Below are 13,862 nucleotides of genomic sequence, written 5' to 3' on the forward strand. Positions count from 1 at the left end.
ATCCCAGCCCTGCATCCCAATCCTTAATCCCAGCCCTTCATCCTAACCCTTCATTCCAGCCCCATGTCCTTGTGCTACATCCCAGTCCTGAATCCTGGCCTCTCATCCCAATGCTAAATCCTGGCCCTGCATCCCAATATGACATCCCACCCCTTCATCCCAACCCTGTATCCCTGCCCTGCATCCAGCCCTGCATCCCAATGCTACATCCCAGTCCCAAATGTGTATCCCAGTCCCATATGTGTATCCAAGCCCTGCATCCCAGTCCTGCCAATTTTGCAGCCCAAAGGGGCTCTTTAGCCATTCCAAGAGACTCTTTCCACTTTCCATCATGTGTAAAATGTTGGATAATGGTGGTCACCTCATCTCACCTGCTCCAGGTTTTAATTTCTGAGGAAAACCCAGTAGATTTGAGGCAGTACCAGCCCTGCCATGCGTCCCTCATCCCCATCCAGCCCCATTCCTGCAGGATGCTACCCCTACCACCTGTGGGCTTCCAGCCCTGGAGCTGGAATTCCTCCTTCCCTGGAGCAATTCCATTCCTGAGTCCTTCCCGTGTCCCTCTGCATGCTCCCGGTGTCCCTTGGAGGGCACCAGGTGGATCCAAGGCACAGTCCCAGGAGCTGCTCCCAGCTCTGCTCATGGCTCCTCCACACTCCATGGTGGGATGGAAGGTTTGGAGCCACAGGAGTTCTGTTACCAACGAAATTTGGGAATTTGGGAGCCAAATCCAGCAAATCCAACACTTCCCAGGGCCGAGGGAGCTGCGAGTTCCTTGCTGAGGTGCTTTAGGGGCAGACAAGGCCCAGCACTATCTTTTCCCTTTGGGAAGAAGAAGGCAGGGAATGCTGCTCCCTCCGCTTCTGGGAATGACAGACAAGCCTTGAAACCTGGGGTGGGCTTGGGTGGGAGCCCCCACACCCCATGAGGAGTTCCATGGCTGCATCCTCATGCACATCCCATCCTGCAGCGGGAATGCATGGAGCATCCCCACACGACACCTTCCCAAGCCTTCCCAGCCTCCAAGCACCCTCCAGCTCAGGGTTTTTCCCCCTTTCACTCCCTTTTCCAGCAGTTTGTTTCCCTGGCTCTCTTAGTCATGAAGGTGAGGCCCTGACAGAGACACAGACATCAAAAACAAGAGGTGATGAAACGCCGGGAATAATTAAGTTGCACTAAATCACCGGCCCCGGCGGAACGCTGCCAGGGAGCTCAGAAAAACTGGAGCACCACAGAGCCGAGTTATTATTAATAATCACCTGCGCCCTCATGAACAACAACCTATTTTGCACCTATTTTTTGGGAAGGGGTTGGGATGGGGAGAAAACCTCCAGCGTGGCGGGCAGGAGAGCGAGGTTTGCTTCCGTGCTGCACATCCCAGGATATTCCCGCCCGGATCCATCCCAGGGCTGCTGGCTGAGCCCAGAGCAAGTCTGCTCCCGCCACAGATCCTCCACGCAACCCCGGGCCTTACGTAAGGGCAGCTTTATCCGCCTTCCATCGGGGCCCGGCCTGCAGCTCCTGTTCCCAGTGTGTGGGCGAGCCACTTGCCCTGGGCTGGGAATTGCACAGCTCCTGCACCTCTGCCTCTCTCCACGCATGCAAGTGGCTGCAGTTCCCGATGGGCAGAGACGATAGCAGGCCAGGCCATCAGCCCTGGATTTGTAGGGTGTTTGGGATGTGTTTGCCTCACATCCCACCAGGATTCACCCTTGGGAATGATCGGGAAGGGCTTGTTGGATGGGCAGGATTTGCTGCTCTGCAGCCTCCGCTGGGGCTCGCCTTGGCTGTGTGATTTAAGGTCCAGCCATCGTAGCTGGAAGTGCTGGTGGAAGGGATGCTTCAACTCCCAAAGATCTGGAATGTCACTGAGTTTTTGAGGAGAGAAAAGGGATTTTAATGCAAAGATTCCTTCTGCAATGGATGCTGAGGCTCTGGCTTCACCTTGGGCAGCTTTAGGGTCTGATCCCACTTGGCTCCCTCTCTGCAAGAGCCCAGACAGGTTGAGGGTTTTGGGCTGATTTCGGGCGCCACGTGGCCGTGGGTTAAGCCTGAGCCCCAATTCCCACCACCGTTCCCACCAGGTTTCAACAGGAAAACATCCAGACCTGGTCAAAATCCTCCCTGGCGGCATAAACCCAAGGGTGTTGAAATTTGGGAGAGCTGTAAATCTTGTGTGTTTGTAAAATCTTTAAGCCTCTGTCTGCAACGCGCAGGTAAACCTTTAATTCCCTGACAATGCCGAGCAAACTCCCAGGTAAATCCTTAATTCCCGTGCACCGTAACCCTGTGGATTCGCCCGTCTGCAGCCCAGGTCTGGTCTGCAGCATCCATGCTCTTCTGGTGTAGAAAAATTCTCCCTTCATTGCTGCGGCCAAGGTTCTGGTGCTGGAAAAATCTCCCAAAATTGCCATGCCCAAGGTTCTAGGGTTTTTGATCTGTTGATCAAAACCTCTGGAATGCTTTTGCAACTCTTAAAATTAGGAACAATGATGGATCCTGCATCCCTGCAGTGGCTGGCGCCTGCCCTTGAAGTCAGAAGATGCAGGAGGATGGGGAAGAGCCCCTGATTTGGGGTTCCAACCCGTCTGAATGACACTGGATGTGACACATAGGAATGATCCCATTGCTGCTCTGGCATCACCAGCAGCCACTGATGGACTTTTCCCCCTGATCCAACCGGATCCGATCCCGGAGCGATAGGGACAGGGCCAAGCTGCAGGGCCCCATCCAGGTGGAGGGGACGCTGAGGAGCCCGACGGGTTTGGGAGCTCATCAGCACCGTGATGACAGCCAGGCTGGGATTGGGATTGCTCCACGCGGGTCCCAGCCGCTGGCAGGACATTTCCCAACCCGGAGAAACCTGTACAGACGACCACCCTTTCTTAGGCAACTTTCCTGACTCAAGATCCCATCCCAAATCAGGAGGAGATGGATCTCTGCTGCCTCTTGCAACACAGCTCCATCCAAACTGGTTTTCCCATCAATCGTCCTTCCAGTGACTCTTTTTCCCTTTTTTCTGCGGTGACCACGGATGCTGTTGGCTCTTCAGGAGGGTGTTTGGTGCTGGCTTTCCTTGGATGGGGATTTGAGCCCATCCAGCACAAATGAGCCAAAATTGTGTCTTTTATGACACAATTCCTGAGGCAGGAGGGAAGGGAATGATTCCTCTGGGAACTGGGCAGGCAGCACACAGGGCGGGGCTGTCCAGCAGCGGTTTTTTTTAATATTATTGCCTAAATATTGACCTGGAGAGAACCCAGAGGACAGCACCATGTTCATCGCCTTGGATTTTGGATTTACAGCCGTTTTCTGGAGGGTGAATATTTTTATAGGGGAGTGAGAAGCTGCTGATTTATTTCAGTGCCCAGCAAACCATAGAATTGTGGAATATCCTGAGGTGGAAGGGACCCACAAAAATCAAGGATAATGATCCCAGTGGGCTGAAACCTCTTCATTACATATCCCAAATATATATGGAAACATCTGCCATGATCTCTACCTTGTCCAACCCACTTATAAATTTATTTGGGGGTCTTGGGCACCAGCCGCCACCACCTCACTTGGGTCCTGCCAGGTCCTGCGCCAGGTCCTGGCAGCTGAAGGGTTACTCAGCCCCATCTGCTCAGCTCCCCATTTCACAAGGGCGGGTTTGGAGTTTTACTACAAGTTTCAGACAATGAAGGTGTGTCTGCGCTCCGAGCCTCGTTTGCCCGTTGTGTAGGCGTCGGGTTCAGCGCCGTCTTGTCAACACTTGAATATGTTGAGCATCACTCACGGGGCATTCTGTAAGAAACCTATTAAGTTAATTACCAAGGCTGTGTGTGTGTGTGTGTGTGAGAGAGAGAGAGAGCGTGTGTGCTGCTCCTGTAAAAAATTTGGCTTTCTTCGTTGCAAGACACTTGTGATGCAAGCCCCGGGCTCTCGGTGTGATGACATCTCGTCTGCTGCTGTAACTGAGCTGGGGCTCGGGCGAGCTGCCTGCGAGGGAGGGGGGGTCAAGAGAGGACCCCCCACTCGTCCTGCCTTGGGGAGGCCACCCTAACGCAGGGATCTGCTGTGGTGTCCCCGGGTACAGCCCCGAGGGGTAATTGGGCTGTAAATCCTAAATCGGTGAGCTTGGAGCAGCATGGGGGGAGTTGGAGCGGCTCTGTGGGGAAGAGCAGCTCCTGTTCACATTACTTTTTACGTTTCTGCTCCATCCAAATTCCTGGGAAAACACAGTTTCACAGGACTGTGGAGTGGTTTGGGTTGGAAGGGACCTTAAAACTCATCTCATTCCATTCCACCAGACCAGGGTGCTCCAGACCCCATCCATGCTGGCCTTGGACACTTCCAAGGATGGGGCAGCCACAGATTCTCTGGGAGACCCCTTGCTTTAGGAAGAAGGCTGGGAAAAGACCTCTTGGCTTTTATATTTGCACCAGCACCCTCAAAATAATCAGGGCTGGAGTCGGGGGATGATTTTGAGGTGCTGGGAGGTCCAAATGTGGTTTGGGAAGGGTATGGAGAAAAAAGAGGCTCCATGGGGGGGACATCCCTTGTGTTTCTCCTCTCCCTGCTTCCCACCAGCATCTCCTTTCCACCCTCGTGGACTCTGGGTCTCCTGGAGGGGAGCAGACTGTTGGAGCGATGTTGGAGCTCCGTGAGGAGCAGCACGTGCTGCCCCAGCTCGGCCATCCCAGATTTTTCTCCCGCATCCTTTCCCAGCCCAGCTGGAACGGGGCTGCGACCCAAAATACGTTAAAAAAATAAATAAATAAAAATTGGAAAATGAGTTTTTGCCTTTCCGGAGCCCCGAGCCGGGGCAGTGAGCAGGGCGAGCGCTGGCTCCCGGCTCCCGAGGTGGTTTTGTTTTGGGAGGCACGGCACAAACAGCCCCCGGCGCCTGCACGCGCCCCAGGTAGGGCGGCTCAGCCCCCTCCTTCCAGCATCCCACGGGAGCCCGGATCCGGTGGACTTTTATGGAATAAAGGGAAGTCCATGGCACCGCCGGAGCTGCTTTTGGCAGGAGAGCAGCAGCAGCAGCGCTGCCGTTAACCCCTCATCCTCCTCGGCTGCATTTTCGGGGGGGTCAGTGGCTCCTCTGCGGCTCTGCCAAAGAACCTGCGGGCCATGGGAATGCTCAAACTCCGTAAAAAACAGGCGCGCTTGGCTCCTCATCATCCTCATCCAAACCAAAACCTTCCTGAGCTTCCCGTCCTCCCCGAGCACCCCCTCCCCGAGCAGAAAGCAGGAGGGGAAAGTCAGGAGAACTTTGTGCCGCTCCAGAGAGTTTCCGGTTGGAGTTTGTCCGGTCCCAAGGGCAGCTCTGGACTCTCCCTGCGAGCGCTGCCAATCGCAGCAGTCAGGAAGCGGCCCGGGGGGGTTCTGGGGGGAGCCCGAGGCCGCCCGGATGAGCTGGCGGGGGCCGGACAGCGCGGACCCCTCCCGGCCGAGGCTGCCGTCATCGGGGGTGAAAGGGAGAATTTTGGGCCAGCGGAAGGAAGGGAAAAGCAAAAAAAAACCCACAAAACCAAAACCAAAACAAAACAAAAACCAACCCCCCCCCCCCAAAAAAAAACAAAACAAAAACCGAACAAGAAAAAACAAACAAAAAAAACCCCCAAAACAAACAAAAAAAAACCCGAAAAAACAAAACAACCCCCAAAAACCAAACAAACAAACCCCCCAAAAAACAAAAATAAAAACAAAAAAAGCAAACAATCCCCCCAAAAAACAAACAAAAAAGCCAACAAAAAAAGCCACCCACCCACCCCCCCCAAAAATAAAAAAAAACAAACAACAAAACAAACAGAAAAACTCCCAGAGGAATAAATGAGCCCCCCAAGCTCCCGCTCCCATCAGATTAGGGGAGCTGAAATAGCCAAATTGGCCCAGAGCAGGAGCAGGACCGGCACGCGCGGCCTTTGATCCGCCCCCACGCCCGGGAAGGTGCCCAGGATGGGGATCAGACACCCCAGGGAGGAGGAATTTGCAGGGGAGGTTTTTGGGGCGTGTGCGAGCACCCCCCAAGCCCCGGCAGCCCCCCCAGGCCGGCTGTGGGGTGGGATGGGGTGTCCGTGTGGGATCTGGGGGTGGGGATGGGCTCAGCATGTGACCCCAACTCCCACCAAGATCTCCTGGTGGTCATGCCTGGGTGCAACCCCCAAACTCACCCCAAAAAAAGTGCAGGGAGGGGATTCTTCCCCCTCTGTCCCACTCTGGGGAGACCCCACCTGCAGCTTTGGGGTCCCCAACATCAGAGGGAGCTGCTGGAGCAAGTTCAGAGGAGCCACAGAGCTGCTCCAAGGGCTGGAGCCCCTCTGGAGCCTGGCTGGGAGAGCTGGGAATGTTCCCCTGGAGAGGAGAAGGATCCTGGGAGAGCTCAGAGCCCCTTGCAGGGCCTGAAGGGGCTTCAGGAGAGCTGGAGAGGGGCTGGGGACAAGGGATGGAGGGACAGGACACAGGGAATGGCTCCCAGTGCCAGAGGGCAGGGATGGGTGGGATATTGGGAAGGAATTCCTGGCTGGGAGGGTGGGGAAGAGCTGGGATGGAATTCCCAGAGGAGCTGTGGCTGCCCCTGGACCCCTGGAAGTGTCCAAGGTCCAGCTGGAGCAGTCTGGGACAGTAGGAGATGTCCCTGCCCATGGCAGGGGGTGACACTGGATGGATTTCAATCCCTTCCCAGCCAAATCCACGATCCCAGCTTGGCTGTGTCTTGGATGTGTGGTTCAGATGTGAGGCCATGGTTGTTGCTGGTGAGCACAGCCTGGATGGTGGCAGCACCAGGAATGTGCCAGCACTTCCCAAACACCAAAGGAAATGATCCTGGTGCCCAAAGGCCACAGAGCAGCAGAACCTCCCCGGGGACGCATCCCAAGGGAAGGTTCCAGTGCAGGCTCCACTCTCATCTGCACAGAATTCAGGCTACAGGCCTTTAAATGACTGAATTAGGCAAAATTTGGTGTTTCTCCAAGAATCCTCCGGAAATATGCTGCAGGAAAAGCAAACTCATCTTAAAGCTACACGCACGCAGGCTGAGCAAGTTTTCCACTCCCAAGGACTGGGATGGAAAAGACCTTTCCAGTCCTACCCGGCCCTTTTTTCTGGCCAGATCAAGCTTGTTCCCTCTGCTGGAATCTCGGGGGCTTTGTAGAAACCTCCTGTAGTTTTTTTGAGAGCTCTTGCAGCATTTTGGGCATGTCCCATCAAAACTGGGGGAGAGCAGAGGGATCCCAGATCCATGGGGTGGATGAAGGGAGATGTCACTGTTGGACACAAAATGAGTTACACAGACCCAGTTGGAGGTGTGGTGAAAGAAAGGGATTAGTTTATTTATTTTTTCAGTATTTATAGGTTTCTGACCACGACCAGTGATTGGATAGTCAGGTTAACACTTTCCTAACCACACTGGCCATGAGAGACATCCATCAAAAGGTATATCTTTAATAGAATGTATAAACACTTTTGTTTATAGTCACTTTCCTGGGAAAGTGGCTAGAACTTGTAGAAAAACGATATCAAAGGCCTGATTCTCAGGGCAACAGGGAGACCCTGGTGGAGCTCCTGGAAAGGACAGGGCTGGTGACAAAGCCCAGGGCACCAAATGCAGGCGTGGTTTGGGAAAGCAGGCGTCGTGAGCGGCATTTGGCAGCGCTGCAGTCACAGCGAGGGGCACCAAGCATCCTCCTCATCCTCATCCTCCTCCAGATCCAGCACCACTTCCCACCCCAGCAGAGCAGCATCCCACCGAGGAGCTGGTGGATGCTCCAGGAGGGTCCTGGCCGGATCCTGAGCAGGACACCCCACCACATCCCTCTCCTGGCCGGGCCAGCCCCGGGCCAGCGGCTCAGGGTGATTCATCCAGCAGCCAGCTCGGCCGGGAGCTCGCCCGCAATTGCGACACCGTGGGGCTGTTGAAGGCAGCCAGAGCCGAGCCCGGCATCCACGCAGCTTCCTAACACACCCCTGGGGTTGCTATCAACATCCCTGTTGTTCTTAGCAATCACATCCATCATTTATCACCCCGGCGTTACAGCAGGGGCCAGGGTGTGACCGCGCAGGACGAGGTGGTGGCGCTCCCCAAAAGGGGCTTTGGGGTGCAGCCACCCCCCGGCGAGCAGGGAGTGCACAGCCCTGTCCATAACCCGATGCAACCCTCATTTGTCCAATCATCATTTTATTCACCTTTAATTTCATTCAACCCTCATTTGTTCAACCATCATTTTATTCACCTTTCATTTTATTAACTTTTCATTTTATTCACCTTTCATTTTATTCACCTTTCATTTTATTCGCCTTTCATTTTATTCCACTGTTGTTTTATTCAGCCATCGTTTGTTCAACCTTCATTTTATTCACCTTTCATTTTATACAAACCCTCATTTGTTCAACCTTCATTTTATTCAACCTCCATCTTTACTCAACTTTCTCACTTCAACAAGCCCCCGGTGCTTCCCTGCCGAGGGAAGGGGTAGTAGGGAAGCTCCTCTGTGAAGTTTCTTGGCAAAGCCACCGGCCTCGACTCCCAGATCCAGTGCTCCATCCCACGCCAGGAGTGTCCTGGCAAAGCTACATCTCCTGTGCCCTCCCACAGCAGCTCGGCTGCACTTTTGGGAACAGAGCCCAGCATCCTGCATCCCATTCCCCCTCTCCAGCTGCCTCCGCAATCCCACAGGTGTTTTATTAACAAAAAAACACCAAAATCCTTCTCCTTTTTCAGCACAAATGTTTTGTCTGAGGTTTCAAAACCCTGCCAGTGTCATCACAGCCTCCACCCCGCTGGCTGGGACCCCTCACCTACATCCTGCAGGAGAGGTGCAGATGGGCACAGCAGCCGTGCCAGAAACGCCTAAGCCAGGCAGAGATCCGTCTCTCGCTGGAAATCCACCCAGCAGAGCCTCCCTCTTTGCAGAACCTCTCTTTTTGGAGATTCCAGGGCTGGGAATGGCATCCTCAGGCTGCCAGGAGGGAGGCAGGAGCCCGGGAATGTCCCTGCCGGGGATGGTTCGGGTTATGGAGTGCAGGGTTTTATTTCTAGATTAAAAAAAGCTTGCAAAGAGCCAGGCACAGAGGTGATTTATGTTTATTTTGCTCAGTTAATAACCCGTGGCACGTCCTCCCCTGCGGCGTTAGGGTGGATCAGACAAAGCTGCATTTAAATTACAACCGTGCCCGATACTTATTTTTTAATATATTTTTATGGTCGCCTTCCCCATTTATCGTGAGCTAGAAAAATGTCCAGGCTGTGCCAAAAGCTGCCTGAGGATCCTGAGGGCTGTTGGGGTAAATTCTTGGAGTTTAGACCCTGGAAATGTGGGAGAGGCTCTTCAGATCCGTGTTGGAGTGGTGACATCCCTGGGCCTGCTCCAACCTGAGCCTCCCAAGGGTGACAGTGGGACCCCTCCTGCTCCTTGAGGGCCTCAGCAAGTTTTCCCAGGAGTTCTCATGAGCCTCGGAGATTTTTTGGGATGAGGTCAGTGCCTGCTGGGATGGGGTGTCCTGGCAGGATTTTGGGGTTAAAATCACCCTGTTTTGGTGCTTGCGGCTGTGTCAGTTCCCAGACAAATCCATCAGCTGTGAGATCCCAACCCACCCAGATTTAGCTTTCCTGAGGTTCTGGATCTGCTCTGAAAAGAAGTTCTGAAGAAGTTCCAAAAAAATGTAGAAGGAGAAGTACCTTTTCTACCCTTTTTCTGCCTGGATGTGGCTCAGATCATGGCAGTTTATCAATTTCTCAGGTGCAGACTGACAGGGAGCAAGTCAAATATCACTTGGAATGGTGGAATTCCATGAATATAAAATTTAATAAATTAAACTAATGAGGTCTGGGTAAGGGGGCTGGCAGCTGGAGATACACAGGATGATTCCATGTATCCTTGGGGAACACAGGGCTGGACTGGACATTCCTGGAGCCTGTGAGAGAAGCAGGAGGCTCTGGAAGGGGATTAATTCCTGCTCTTTACACTCACGGGAAGCAAAGCGCCTGGGCAGAGAGGATCCGGGTGGGAAGTTTGGATGGAGACGTGGGGTGCCGGTGTTTTGGAGCAGGGAAATTCTGGGAATCATTCCTGCCTCAGGCCTGGGATGGCCTGGCCACGTCTCCAGCTGTGCCCGGAGAGTGAAACTGGCTCTGAGCACAAAGCGAGGGCCCTGAGTCATCCCAGGATCCAGGAATTGGGGCTGAGGGGAAGCACCAGAGCAGGAGGCTGAGGAGAAGCTTTGGGCTTGGGAAAGCTGGGCTGCTTCCAGCAGGAAGGGGAGGTTTCTCTGCATTTGGTGTGTGATGGGATCCAGCCTCTGTGGGGTCTCGTCCCTGTGTTAAGACATTCCCTGCCCTGGGAATGCTGGCAAAACACTTTGGAGTGAGGGGGCAGCCAGGAGAGGCCGTTCCCAAGGAAACCTTTCCCATCCTGGCTGGAGGGGACTCTCCCACCCTGGATCTTCCATGAAAACTTTTTCTGTGTTTCTCCATATTTTTTCCTCTTCCTCCCAATTTTCTTCCCGACGGAGAGCCCACGACAATCCCGCGGCGTAGCGAGGCTGGCATAATGGGATGTGACATTTCTCAGCACGGAAGGACTCACAGGGTCAGGGCCGAGAGGCTCCTTCAGGCACCATGCCCAGGCTTGGTGGTGACAGGAAAAGCGAGGCTGGGCTGGAGGGTCGGCATGGGAGCACCCCATGCCCCAGATCTGGCACCAGGATCCCGCTGGAAGCGAGCTGCTGTGCAGGCAGGCGGCTGAGCTGGGAAATGCCAGAGTTTGGGAGTGCTGGGAGCTGGCCGGGCCCTGCCCTGCTCTCTCCTGGCCTCCCTGCGCGCTGGGATAATTGGAAGGAGAGTTTCTCTTGGATCGGCTGTTTGCTCACATGCTTTTTGTTGGAAAGCAGGACGAGCCTGGATGTTTCTGGGAGCTGGGGGAGGAGTGGTCCTCTCCACTGCTGCAGGCTTTGGTGAGGAGGAGGAGGAGGAGGAAACCCCAAAACCTTCACCTTCCTCTGCAACGGTGGAACAGATCCACATCCACCTGCAATTAGCATCTCAGCCTTTTATTCCCCGTTCCAGCCTCTCAGGGAAGCTGGGTTGCCATCCCAGCGGCTCGACCCTTCCAGGGATGCTCCCCTGCGCTCGCCGAGCCAATTCCTCCATCCTGACCTCATTCCAAAGATCACAGGAATTGAGGAGAACAAATCTGGGCTCCCGCTGGGCGGGCTTTGAAGCCTCTCTGCCCTGTCCAACTCCTGCTCGTGAGGAGCAGCGCAGGAGGAGCCCCGGGTGCCCGGGATCGGCTTCCCCTCGGGAAATTGTTGGTTAATCCTGGCCGGCCCCTCGGCTGCTTCCCATGGGATGCAGCCCCCGCACCTGGCTGAGCCCCCCCGGCGTCCTCGGGGCCGGCTTGGGACGCGCTCCCGGCGAGGCAGGAGCAGCCCAGCCCTGCTCGGCTGCACTTCCCTGGGTCCCATCCGTCATCTGTTTGTCCTGGTCCCCTGCCAGCGATTGTGCCGATTCCCACACCCACTTTCCATAACCCTCCGTCCTCGCCCGGGCGAATCGCTGGCGAGAGCTCGCCACCCATCCCTTTCCCCTCCTCTCCGATGGGATCAGACACGTTCTGGAGAGGGGGGAGAAAGGGAAGGGGGTGAAAAGAAAACAAAAAGATCAAGAGGAAAACACAAGGTGACTCACTGCCTTTTAATTTATTTGTGTTTATTTATTTATCCCCCCCCCCCCGCCTCGGCTGCGACGTGCAGGCAGCACCGAGGTCTGGCCGTGAGCTTCCAGGGAGCCGCCCTCCGTGCCCAGGGCACCAGGAATGAGAGGGATAAAATTCCCCGCTCCTTTGGAAGGAGGAAAAGATCGCGGAGAGGAGCTCCTGGCGGCACAGATTTTTCAGGCTGCCCAGGTCTTTGCACGAGCATCCCGTGCCCCGCCAGCTCTCGACACCAGCCGGCACAGACCGGAGGGTGGGAATATCTAATTCCACCTCCTACACCGTGTCCTCGGCAGGGGAAAGAGAGAAAGAGGAGATAAAAGGCTGGGAAGCTCAAATGGTGTCATTAGGAACTATTAATGCTCTCATAAAAGGGCATTAATAAATGCGGCAGCTCATCAGTGTCCATTAGCTCTGCTCGTGGCAGGGATCTTTGGGAGCTGCCGGAGTGTGATGCTCCCCTCGTCCTCACCGGCGTGTCAGCAAAGGGGAAAAGGGCTGAAGGAGGGGGTTATTCCTCCTACAAACCATTTCCTGAGCGAAAAACAAGGAGAAAATGCCACAGGGCCTCACACCCCACCTCTCCAATCCCTCCCAGATCCCCGCAGCCGTGCCCAGAGCTCGTTCCTTGCTCCCAGGACAGCTGTTTACTACTAAAGAAAAGTTAAAAGGCAGGGTTTGGAGCGTTCATCCCGAGTTTCTCCCTCCCGCCCTCTTCCTGCTCTCGCCTCTTAAAAAGGAGCTTTATCCTTTGACTCTCCCATGCCCGAGGCTAGCGAGGAACCCGAAGCATCTCGGGGCGATCAGGCAGCCCACATCAACGGGCAGGGAAGCAGGGAGGAGGCCCGGCCTGGCCCGATAAGCCCCTGGCAAAGCCAGGAATAGCAGCGCGGTCCCCGCACGGCGCAAAGAAACCCGCAGTCCCTGCCTTTGAAGAGCTGGGGCTGGCAACCGGCCCGGCCCACGGCGAGCTCGGGATGAGCCTGCCCCGGCGGGCAGCGGCACATCTGGGGCAGCGGGCACAGCTGGAGGTCTCGGGCACATCTGGGCGGAGGAGGTGTGGGTGGGCTTGGCGGTGCGCATCTGGATGGTGCGGATGTGCACATCTGGATGGCGCAGGTACGCGCATCTGCACGGAGCTGGTGTGCACACCTGGATGGTGCGGGTGTGCACATCTGTACGGAGCAGGTGTGCATATCTGGACGGCATGAGTGTGCACATCTAGACAGCGCGGGTGTACACATCTGGACAGCATGGGTATGCACATCTGGGCAGGGCCGCAGCCGCCCCCGGGCCCCGCATGTCCCCTGCAGCACCCCCCGGGTGCTTCTCCCCTCCCATCCTGCTCTGAGACTCCCCCCCGCCTGTGGTGCTGGGCACCCAAACCTGCCCAAATCCTCACTCATGGCCTCCCTGACACCGGGACATTTGCGGCTCCGGCTGCAGGGGTGGTGAGCCGATATCCCAGGATCTGAGCGGGCTACCTGGTGACCTTTGGCATGCCAGGGGCAGCTGGCAGGAGGCCGCCATTGGCCATGACTCAGCGCAGAGCAGCTTCCTTTGGAGGGAAAGGGAAGCTTTGATCACGGGGAGCCGAGGCACCAAACTCTGTTCCCCACGTGCACTTTTGCTGGGAGTTATCTGAGGCATCTTTTTTTTTTTCGGGATAATAACTCCCAGGGCAGGTTAGGACGGAGTAGACCTGGCAGCGGAGCATGTGTGGGCAGGACTGGAATAACGGGTGCCGTAGGAGAGGATTTACGAGTGCCGGGAGGTTGGGAATGGCCGGGAATAGCACAGCAGGTCAGGGGTGAGGTGGGATGTGCGGGGCCAGGATGTGGATGCAGCTCCTGTTATCGTCCCTTTGTCACCCATCTGGTCCCCACAGGATGCTCAGTGTCCCAGGAAAGGCTCCCTGCTCCCAGGAAACATCCCAGGATGGAGATGGGAATCCAAGCCTCCAGTGGGACTCACTCTGCGAACAGGAGTTTCTGTTGAGAGCAAAGCTAAAGCTTTGCCATGGGAACGCTGGTGGAAATCACCACAATCCCACCTGGAATGGGCCAGCTCTCCCAAACACCGGTGTGCTGAGCAGCACCAAGGCTTTTCATGGAATTATTGAGGCTTTCCCGGTGTGCCACATCCTGAACCTCTGGCCTGGATCTCCAG

General features: G+C 55.4%; 1 protein-coding gene across 4 annotated transcripts in view; it reads left to right on the forward strand.

Annotated features, from left to right (window-relative positions):
* Positions 1-13,862, forward strand: part of PEBP4 (phosphatidylethanolamine binding protein 4) — a 71,058-nt gene that overhangs the window by 49,730 nt on the left and 7,466 nt on the right. The window lies entirely within an intron of this gene.

Source organism: Parus major, chromosome 22, assembly GCF_001522545.3.
Source record: "Parus major isolate Abel chromosome 22, Parus_major1.1, whole genome shotgun sequence".
Classification (NCBI taxonomy): Eukaryota; Metazoa; Chordata; class Aves; order Passeriformes; family Paridae; genus Parus; species Parus major.